Source organism: Hordeum vulgare, chromosome 1H (assembly GCF_904849725.1).
Source record: "Hordeum vulgare subsp. vulgare chromosome 1H, MorexV3_pseudomolecules_assembly, whole genome shotgun sequence".
In the NCBI taxonomy this organism is placed as follows: Eukaryota; Viridiplantae; Streptophyta; class Magnoliopsida; order Poales; family Poaceae; genus Hordeum; species Hordeum vulgare.
Window position 1 is genome coordinate 39,881,671 of NC_058518.1, and position 11,783 is coordinate 39,893,453.

An 11,783-nucleotide genomic window follows, 5' to 3' on the forward strand; every position below is an offset into this window, starting at 1 on the left:
ACCCGCCGGCCGCCTGCCCTCCCGCCCGCGGCACCCCTCCTCCCCCCCCCACCGGCCGCCTGCCGCACGCCCCCTGCCCCCCTGCCGTCGTCCACCACGGTGAGTTGAGTTCTTCTTCTTTTTCTTTTTAAAAAATTTAATTACTTTAGTTAGTTTATTAGGTTAGTTTTTTATTATATATAGGATAATTTAGTTAGTTTATTTGGTTAGATTATTAGGCTAATTAGGTTAGTTAGTTAGGTTAGAAGAAAAAAAGAGGAAAAGCAGAAGGAAAAAAATGAAAAAGAAAAAGGAAAAGAAGAAAATAATTAGAAGAAGAAAGAAAAGAAGAAGGAGAAGAAGAAGAAGAAGAAGAAGAACAGGAGGCGGAGGAGGAGAAAAAAGAAGAAGAAGAAGAAGAAGAAGAAGAAGAAGAAGAGGAGGAGGAGGAGGAAGAGGAGGAGAAAGAAGAAGAAGAACAAGAACAAGAACAAGAACAAGAACAAGAACAAGAACAAGAACAAGAAAAAGAATAGGAGGAGAAAAAGAGGAGGGGGTAGGAGTAGAAAAAAGAAGAAGAAGAAGAAGAAGAAAAGAAGAAGAAGAAGAAGAAGAAAAAGAGGAGAGAGGACAAGAAGAAAGAAGAGGAAAAGGGAACCCTCGCACCCCGAAACTGACCCTCGACCCCCGACCCGTGACACCCGACGCCACTGACCCCCGACCATCGACCCTCGACGCCACTGACCCCCGACGCCACTGACACCCGACGTCATTGACCCTGGACCCCCGACGCCACTGACCCCCCACAACCGACGCCACTAACCCCCCGACCCCGATGCCACCGACACCCGACACCACCGACCCTCAACGGCACTGACTCCCGAGGCCACTAAGCCCCGACCCCCGACACCTCTTCTGCCTTCTTTTGAACGAGAAGGTGCTTTTTGGCCTTCCAGAGGCCCACGAGGTCATAGTTTTGTAAATTATGAGTTAGGTCACATATTTTCCGATTATGTTAATTATAAAAACATCGTATTTGTGTTGATTGTGTGAATTTCAATGTGCAGTTGTTCGACGACCTCCACGTGCGTTGGACGAGCTCCGCCCTTGCGTTTGTTGGTGAGCACAAATGACTTCTCCTCCTACCCCTTAATTTGCTCTGTCCCGGTCTTCGTGCCGATGAAACTTGCTAGCTATAGGTTTCTTCAATCATGAGTATGCGTGACCAGTATGCGTCTCCTATTCGAAAGGGCGACATCTATAAATATGCATTTCTTTGCATATTTATAACCGCCATCCTTTCAAATTGTCCAATATTATCCATGGACAGCCCGAGTATGTGTAGATTGGGTTTGTTTTCCCGTATGCTGTGCTCCGGATCCGACGCGGAATTTCGTCAGTGCCTCCCCTGTTGTTCTCCGGGTACACATCCTCTCTGCTTATTGCCGAGACGTGTATCAGGAGAACAGCGGGGAGGTGCTGCCGAAATTCTGCGTCGCATCTGGAGCAGAGCATGGGAAAACGAACCCACTCTACACATACTCGGGTGGGATTAGGACCTATCTTTACCTATTAGCACGTAGGTTGCATGGACGTAATAAAACTGACAAACTTGATTAGCGTATGAATATAGATGATGAATTATATATTTATTTCTTGTGCCCCCATAGGTAGCTAGGCAACATGAGTGATCGTGCTTGGATGTACACTGGTCACCCTAGTCAGAAAGACATGACCCATGAATGGTTAACAAAAACCAGGGGGTTTGTGAGAGCCGCATTTGCAAATGGCCAGCATAAAACATGGTGCCCCTGTCCCAACTGCGACAACTGGAAAAAGCAGACAGAGTTTGAAATGGGTAAACACCTGCAGAAGTGGGATTTTACGCCTAATTATATGGTGTGGACTTTTCATGGTGAGTCTGACCAACGTGCCAGAGCTGAGGTGATTCGTCGTCGCACCGACGAGCATGGTATCGGGATTGAAGACATGGTGCAAGACTTTGATGATGCTCGTGATTCGGACGATGAGATGGAGGAATCTGCAAAGGCCTTCTATGAAATGCTGGAGTCTTCAAAACGTCCTCTCCACGAGCAGACTGAGCTTTGTCAGCTCGATGCCATCGCACAAGTAATGGCTCTGAAGGCTCTATTCAACCTAGGCAGAGAATGCTACGACGCGATGATGATGATATTTGGACGCTTTCTACCCAAAGGCCATGTACTGCCTGCAAACCTGTACCAGTCAGAGAAAATCCTCCGTGTACTTAAGATGCCCTATGAGAAGAAGATACATGCCTGTGAGAATAGATGTGCCTTATTTAGGCTTGAGTATGCGGCCTTGAACTATTGCCCCATTTGCAATTCTTCCAGGTATATTGTGGTAGACAACGACATGGGTGAGAAGAATCAGACCAAAATCCCCATTAGTGTTCTTCGATATCTGCCAATCGTACCAAGACTTCAACGTCTTTTCATGGTCGAAGAGACGGCCAGACAGATGACATGGCACAAATTGGGCAAAAGAACCGAACTAGATGCGGATGGGAACAAGATGCTGGTACACACTTCATATGGTTTTGCGTGGAGGCACTTTGATGCATTACATAAGGATAAATCAGAAGATCCAAGGCAACCTAGAGTTGCCATCAGCACGGATGGGTTCAATGTGTATGGTATGACGGCAGCACAATACAGTTGTTGGCCTATATTTGTCATTCCACTAAATTTGCCACCCGGAGAGATTATGAAAAGAAAGAACATATTCCTGACGTTGATAATTCCAGGGCCCAACTATCCGGGGAAGAATATGAATGTGTACATGCAGCCGCTTAAGGATGAGTTGCAAGAAGCCTGGGATAATGGGATCAAGACCTACGACGCGGCTGCGAAAACAAATTTCAAAATGCATGTGTGGTACATGTATTCGACGCATGATTATCCGGCGTTTGCGCTATTCGCTGGCTGGTGTGTGCATGGAAGGTTCCCGTGCACCACATGCAAGGCAGCTCTTCAGTTCCGTTGGCTGCAGGCTGGTCACAAGTATTCTTGCTTCGACATGCATAGACAATTCCTGGATCTTGACCATAAGTTCATAAAAGACAAGAAGAATTTCATCAAAGGTAGAGTTGTCAAAAACACTGCACCAGCTGCGTTTACAGGCCAACAAACCCTTGATCAGTTAAACGCTCTCGAGCCTGATCCTTTGCGTCCAGGATACTTCAAAGGGTATAATACGGAACACGCCTGGACTTACAAGTCATGCTTATGGGATCTCCCTTACTTCAAAGACCTCCTTTGCCCACACAACATTGACGTGATGCACACTGAAAAGAATATTGCGGAGACCATTTTTGGTACATTGTTCGGCATAGAGGGGAAGTCAAAAGATAATCCTAAGGCTAGAATCGACCTAGAGGCTCTATGTGATAGACCGTTGCAAAACTTGCGACAACGGAAAGGAAAGCAAAGCATAGCGAAGCCAAAGGCATGGTTCAATCTTGAAAGGCCAGCTATGAGGGAAATGCTATTGTGGGTGAAAATGCGGTTGATGTTCCCCGATGGGTATGCTGCGAATCTAAAGAGGGGAGCGAGTCTTGAGAAATTGAAAATATTTGGGCTCAAGAGTCATGATTGGCACATATGGATTGAGCGGGTAATGTCGGTGATGTTGCGTGGCTTTATCCCTGAGGATGAATGGCTAGTACACGTTGTATTCATGTTGGTATTTATGTTGTACTCATGTTGTATGCATATTGGTATTTATATACATTTTATTACTCATGTTGGTATTTATGTTGTACTAAAGGTACACGTGGCCGCGGGCGAGGTAGGGCTACACGGTCTCCGCCACCACCCCAAGCTGATTCACCTGAGCACACGACTTGTAGGGTGGATTCGTCTGAGGTGGAGGCTACACGGTCTCCGGTTCACGAGCCTCGGGTCGACGAGCCTCAAGTCGACGAGCCTTCGACCCACGAGACTCCTGTCCCAGAGGCTTCCTTCCAGGCGACTCTGGAGCAAGGCAGGGATGAGGGTACGTCCCAAGAGACCCAGTGGGATACCTGGCCTGAGGCAAGTGGCCATGCTGGTAGCGACGAGGAGCTGGGTGAGGGGCCTACCGTGTACCAGCGTGGTAGTTCGGGGCTCCCGCTCGTGCCAGCGACCCCCGAGCAGAGGTGGTCGATTAGGCAAAATGGGGACAAGTAAGTTAATTTACTCTTATTTAACCTTTTGCCTTCGGGTTTTCTCAAATATCTAATGTTTTGGCTTTAATTTGTCATACTGTAGGGGTTGGATTGTTGCCAAGGGTGTCCGCAAGCCCAACAGCATCCTTGGTGTTCTTTGCTGTCAAAACTTCCCAGGGTTTGTTACGTTGCCCGGTCGGGAGCGAGAGGTAGGAATGACCTGGGAGCACTACTTGGGTGCCCCGGCCCCGCCGGAGGTGGAGATCGACGGTGTTTTGTGTGACACGAGGGCGGACATGGTGATCCGAAAGTTCTGGGTAATTTCTCTTTCACACAATTATAAATCAACCATAGCTATTTATTGTACTAATCGGTGTTGTCTCGTTTGCAGACCTACTACAGGTGTGAGGAGGGATACGAGGAGGACGCGACAAAGGTTATCGAAACCGAATGTCGGCGCCTACTTCAAAACTTTCGGCACGAGGCTCGGGTGCAGGATGTTCGAGACTACTATGCCACGCTGTGTATTAGGCTTGACAAGGCGAAGTGCCGTGATGCTAAGATGGAGAAGGAGCATTACATGAAGGTAATTACATATTATTAAGGCTTTGTAGTTAGTTTCCTTGATTTGGTTCTTACGCGCTCAAATTTCTCTTTATTAACTTAGGTGCCCCCGAGATGGTGTGTGGATAAGATGGATTGTTGGGAGGCCTTGGTGGATCAGTGGTGCTCCGAAACGTGGGAGGCCAGCCACAACAACGCCAAGGAGAGGCGTGGCAAAATGGTTGGCGTGCCACACCATCAGGGGAGTGTCAACTTGATCCAATTTGGCGAGAACTGGGTATGTGGTTTGCTTCATGCCTCATGCAATTCAATTTTCCTTCTCCTTTACCAATACAATTTTCCTCTCTCTCTCTTTTAGGCGCGTCACAATAAGACGGAGGCGCCACAGATGTACGACCTGTATGCGATGGCCCATACTGCCTCGTACAAGAAGGTCAAGGCATTCTCTGAGTCTGACCTCGAGCATCCAGAAAACTTCACCAACATCTCCTCCCACGACAAGCTCGTGAAGTACAGAGATCACGGGAAGGCGAGGAAAGGGGAGGACTTTAACTCGAGTGAGGGGCCTATTGATCCAGAGCTGGTGATGATAGCTGGCAACGGGAGGCCCCATGGCTCGATCGCCATTGGAGACGGCCTTATACGTTGTCCTAGCTCTCTCCGGCAGATAAAGGCACGCCAAACGAGATCTTGTCCGGAGATAACACGTCGTGCACGGCCAGTCGAGCTCGCCATCGAGGTTAGTTTAATGGACTCAAATATCTTTCCGCATTATGTTGTGCGTTGGAACCAATATGCTAACAATGAGTTGTGTTGTAGGCTGCTATTCAGAAAGAGAGAGAGGCAATGCATGCGGCTATGGCGGAGAAGGATAAGGAAATTAGGGAGCTGGAGGAGAGGACGACTGCGTTGGTGGAGGCGGAGAGGGCACGGAATGATGCGTCTACCAGGGCCATATACGAGCTCTTCGTGGTAAGTTTCTTCTTCATGTTATTTCAAATCTTGCATTTGAATGTCCGTTTCATTAATAAATAAAAAGTTTGACTTGTCGAAACCAAATGTTCAGTCTATGTGCGAGAAGAACGGCCAAGTCCCTCCGCCGATGCCAGTCGTTAACGTGGCGGGGACGGTGAGTTTCATTTCAGTGGAGTGATCTTAAGATTGTCCTCATGCTAACTACAAATTGCAAACGATGTTTGGTGCAGAATATGTCCCGAAACGCATCACACGACCCTTCTACAATCGAGCCTTCTCCAGGTGAAACAAGCCAGAGCCACCGTGCTTGACCCTAACTTAGGTATGTTATTTCTAGTGTTTTAATAAAAGATAGCTAGATGACATAATTAGCTTAGTTAGCTCCAAAAAGACCTATTTAATAAAATATAGCTAGATGACATAGTTAGCTTAGTTAGCTTAGTTAGTTTAGTTAGCTTAGATAGCTTAATTAACTTAGTTAGCTTAGTTAGCTTAGTTAGCTTAGTTAGATCCTCCTTCTCCTTCTTCTTCCAACAAAGTCTAAATTGGCTAATTATCCATCTAAATGACATAATTAGCTTAGTTAGCTCCTAAATGGTCTATTTAATAAAAAATGACCTATACTTAGCTAATTATCCTCGAAATGACATAATTAGCTCCAAAAAGGCATTCTTAGCCAATTTAGCCCGAAGAAGGAGACGAGAGGAGAAGAAAGAGGAAAATGAAAGGAAGGAAGAAGAAGAAGAGGAGAAGAAGAAGAAGGAGAGGGAGGAGGATAAGAAGAAGGAGGAGAAGAAGGAGAAGGAGCTCCTCCTTCTCCTTCTTCTTCCTCCTTCTTCCTCCTTCTCCTTCTCCTTCTTCTTTTCTTCTTCTTCTCCTCTTCCGTCTCCTTCTCCTCCTCCTCCTCCTCCTCCTCCTCCTTCTTCTTTTACTTCTTCTTCTCTTTCTCTTATTCTACGTAGCTTAGACTTATCCAACAAAGCCTAAATTGGCTAATTATCCATCTAAATGACATAATTAGCTTAGTTAGCTCCTAAATGGTCTATTTAATAAAAAATGACCTATACTTAGCTAATTATCCTCGAAATGACATAATTAGCTCCAAAAAGGTATTCTTAGCCAATTTAGCCCGAAGAAGGGGACGAGAGGAGAAGAAAGAGGAAAAATGAAAGGAAGGAAGAAGAAGAAGAGGAGAAGAAGAAGAAGGAGAAGGAGGAGGATAAGAAGAAGGAGGAGAAGGAGGAGAAGAAGAAGAAGGAGCTCCTCCTTCTCCTTCTTCTTCCTCCTTTTCCTCCTTCTCCTTCTTCTTCCTCCTTTTCCTCCTTCTCCTTCTTCTTTTCTTCTTCTTCTCCTCTTCCGTCTCCTTCTCCTCCTCCTCCTCCTCCTTCTTTTACTTCTTCTTCTCTTTCTCTTATTCTACGTAGGTTAGACTCATCCAACAAAGCCTAAATTGGCTAATTATCCATCTAAATGACATAATTAGCTTAGTTAGCTCCTAAATGGTCTATTTAATAAAAAATGACCTATACTTAGCTAATTATCCTCGAAATGACATAATTAGCTCCGAAAAGGCATTCTTAGCCAATTTAGCCCGAAGAAGGGGACGAGAGGAGAAGATAGAGGAAAAATGAAAGGAAGGAAGAAGTAGAAGAGGAGAAGAAGAAGAAGGAGAAGGAGGAGGATAACAAGAAGGAGGAGAAGGAGGAGAAGGAGCTCCTCCTTCTCCTTCTTCTTCCTCCTTTTCCTCCTCCTTCTCCTTCTTCTTTTCTTCTTCTTCTCCTCTTCCATCTCCTTCTCCTCCTCCTCCTCCTCCTTCTTTTACTTCTTCTTCTCTTTCTCTTATTCTACGTAGGTTAGACTCATCCAACAAAGCCTAAATTGGCTAATTATCCATCTAAATGACATAATTAGCTTAGTTAGCTCCTAAATGGTCTATTTAATAAAAATGACCTATACTTAGCTAATTATGCTCGAAATGACATAATTAGCTCCAAAAAGGCATTCTTAGCCAATTTAGCCCGAAGAAGGGGACGAGAGGAGAAGAAAGAGAAAAATGAAAGGAAGGAAGAAGAAGAGGAGAAGAAGAAGAAGGAGAAGGAGGAGGATAAGAAGAAGGAGGAGAAGGAGGAGAAGAAGGAGAAGGAGCTCCTCCTTCTCCTTCTTCTTCCTCCTTTTCCTCCTTCTCCTTCTCCTTCTTCTTTTCTTCTTCTTCTCCTCTTCCGTCTCCTTCTCCTCCTCCTCCTCCTCCTTCTTTTACTTCTTCTTCTCTTTCTCTTATTCTACGTAGGTTAGACTCATCCAACAAATCCTAAATTGGCTAATTATCCATCTAAATGACATAATTAGCTTAGTTAGCTCCTAAATGGTCTATTTAATAAAAAATGACCTATACTTAGCTAATTATCCTCTAAATGACATAATTAGCTCCAAAAAGGTATTCTTAGCCAATTTAGCCCTAAGAAGGAGACGAGAAGAGGAAAAATGAAAGGAAGGAAGAAGAAGAAGAGGAGAAGAAGAAGAAGGAGAAGGAGGAGGATAAGAAGAAGGAGGAGAAGGAGGAGAAGAAGGAGAAGGAGCTCCTCCTTCTCCTTGTTCCTCCTTGTTCCTCCTTCTCCTTCTCCTTCTTCTTTTCTTCTTCTTCTCCTCTTGCGTCACCTTCTCCTCCTCCTCCTCCTTCTTCTTCTTTTACTTCTTCTTCTCTTTCTCTTATTCTACGTAGGTTAGACTCATCCAACAAAGCCTAAATTGGCTAATTATCCATCTAAATGACATAATTAGCTTAGTTAGCTCCTAAATGGTCTATTTAATAAAAAATGACCTATACTTAGCTAATTATCCTCGAAATGACATAATTAGCTCCAAAAAGGCATTCTTAGCCAATTTAGCCCGAAGAAGGAGACGAGAGGAGAAGAAAGAGGAAAAATGAAAGGAAGGAAGAAGAAGAAGAGGAGAAGAAGAAGGAGAGGGAGGAGGATAAGAAGAAGGAGGAGAAGGAGAAGAAGTAGAAGGAGCTCCTCCTTCTCCTTCTTCCTCCTTCTTCCTCCTTCTCCTTCTCCTTCTTCTTTTCTTCTTCTTCTCCTCTTCCGTCTCCTTCTCCTCCTCCTCCTCCTCCTCCTCCTTCTTTTACTTCTTCTTCTCTTTCTCTTATTGTACATAGATTAATTAGACTCATCCAACAAAGCCTAAATTGGCTAATTATCCATCTAAATGACATAATTAGCTCAGTTAGCTCCTAAATGGTCTATTTAATAAAAAATGACCTATACTTAGCTAATTATCGTCAAAATGACATAATAAGGCTTACGTAGCTGCAACATGACCTATTCCCCCTAACTTAGGTATTAAATGGCCTATAATTAGCCTAGCTAGATCAAAAATGGCTTAATAAGCATAGTTTGCTCCGGAATGACCTATTTTACCCAAGTTAGCTCTGAAACGACCTATAGTTAGCTAGGGTTCCACCTAAATGACATAATTAGCTTAGTTAGCTCCTAAATGGTCTATACTTAGCTAATTTCTCTCCGAAATAACCTATATATACACTACTTCATCTAGTATTATTCTTCTAACTTTTTTATTTGTCATTTTGCAGATTACCTTCACTTCACGGGAAGCTTGGCAAATATTGATGGAATGCTTGAAGATGATTTCTTGTAACATGGGATGTATTGAAACTATTGTAGTATATGAATATATGAAACTTTGTATGCACGTGGATGAAACTGGTGTAATATATGAAACTTTGTATGCACGTGGATGCAACTTGAAAGCTGGATATAAGAGGTTATTTTAATATGGTTATGAGTACGGAAAGAAATTTATTTATGTCAAATATATATATATATATATATATCCTGATTATTGTTAAAAATGCTGGATATAACAGAAAATAAATAAAAAAGGGGCTGGTTCCCCTCTTTGCCGTCTGCCCCCACATGGCAAAGGGGGGGAGGCAGACGGCAAAGGGGGGAATCTGCCCCCTCTCTCTCCCCTCTTTGTCGTCTGCCCCCACATGGCAAAGGGGGAGGCAGACGGCAAAGGGGGGAATCTGCCCCCTCTCTCCCCCCTCTTTGCCGTCTGCCCCCTCATGGCAAAGGGGTGGAGGCTGACGGCAAAGGGGGGAATCTGCCCCCTCTCTCTCCCCTCTTTGTCGTCTGCCCACGCACGGCAAAGGAGGGGAGGCAGACGGCAAAGGCAGATGGCCTGCCGTTAACACTTAACGGGGACGTTGCACCCTTTGCCGTCCCAGTTAATTTGCCGTTAGCCCACTCATGGCAAAGATTCTTTGCCGTCCGCTTTGGGAAAGCTGACGGCAAAGAACCTCTTCACCGGATTTTTTTTACCGTCTAATTTGCCGTCTGCTGACCGACGGCAAAGCCTTTGCCGTCCGTGGTTGCACCCATTGCCGTCAGCTTTGGCAGACGGCAAATTTATGAATTTCAGTAGTGAATACACTAGATGGATGCTGGATAGCGGTCGATGTGTGGAGTAATAGTAGTAGATGCAGAAAGTATCGGTCTACTTGTCTCGGACCTGATGCCTATATGTATGATCATTGCCTTAGATATTGTCATGACTTTGTGCGGTTTTATCAATTGCTCGACAGTAATTTGTTCACCCACCGTGATATTTGCTATTTTGAGAGAAGCCTCTAGTGAACACTATGGCCCCCAGGTCTACTCCACACCATATTTTCAGCCTTACACTTTTTACTTCGTTGCGCTTTCCGCCTTCAGATCTCACTTTGCAATCAATCTTGAAGGGATTGACAACCCCTTTAAAGCGTTGGGTGCAAGCTCTTTTGTGTTTGCGCAGGTACTCTGGACTTGACGAGATTCTCCTACTGGATTGATACCTTGGTTCTCAAATTGAGAGAAGTACTTACTGCTCCTGTGTTGCATCACGCTTTCATCTTCAAGGGAAAAACCAACGCAAGCTCAAGAGACAATAGAAGGATCTCTGGCACCACTGCCGGGGAAGGACTTTTGTTGCTGTAGGAGAAGGATTTCTGGCGTTGTTGCCAGGGAGGATCAATTCAAGAACTCATCCAAGTAGATGTCTGATGACCCACGAGTATAGGGGATCAATCGTAGTCCTTTCCATAAGTAAGAGTGTCGAACCCAACGAGGAGCAGAAGGCTGTGATAAACGGATTTCAGCAAGGTAATAACTGCAAGCACTGAAAGTAGCGGTAACAAGTGATTGTGTAGCGAGGTGAAACGTAGCAAGCAAAGAGTAACAAGTAATAAGTAGTAGCTTCTACCCACTTAGTAACGTAATCCACACCAAGTAAGATGTGAGTGTACCCATTGGAACTCGGGAAGGGTCCCATATAATCAAAGCCCCATACATCAAATGGTTCAATGACAAGTGAATAGTTCATAGGAATTTCTTGACACTTGCTGATATTCCCTATCCTTTGACATTCGTCACAAGACAAGACAAACTTACGAGCATCCTTGAAGAGAGTGGGCCAATAGAAACCTGATTGCAATACCTTATGGGCAGTTCTATCTCCAGCATGGTGTCCTCCGTAGGCTTCGGAATGACACTTCTGCAGGATCTGTCCCTGTTCATGTTCAGGCACACAACATCTAATAACACCATCTACTCCTTCCTTATAAAGGTGTGGATCATCCCAAAAGTAGTGTCTCAAATCAAAGAAGAATTTCTTCTTTTGTTGATAGGTGAAACTGGGTGGTATGTATTTGGCTGCGATGTAGTTTGCATAATCGGCATACCACGGTGCACTAAGTGAAGTGCGGATGACATGTAATTGCTCATCAGGAAAGCTGTCATCAATAGGTAGTGGGTCATCAAGGATATTGTCTAGCCTAGACAAGTTATCTGCTACAGGGTTATCAGCACCCTTTCGGTCAACGACGTACAAATCAAATTCCTGTAGCAGGAGAACCCATCTGATCAGCCTAGGCTTAGCGTCCTTATTCTCCATGAGGTACTTAATAGCACCATGATCAGAGTGAATAGTGACTTTGGAGTCAACTATGTAAGATCTGAACTTTTCACATGCAAACACGACTGCTAAAAATTCCTTCTCCGTAGTGGCATAGTTTCTTTGG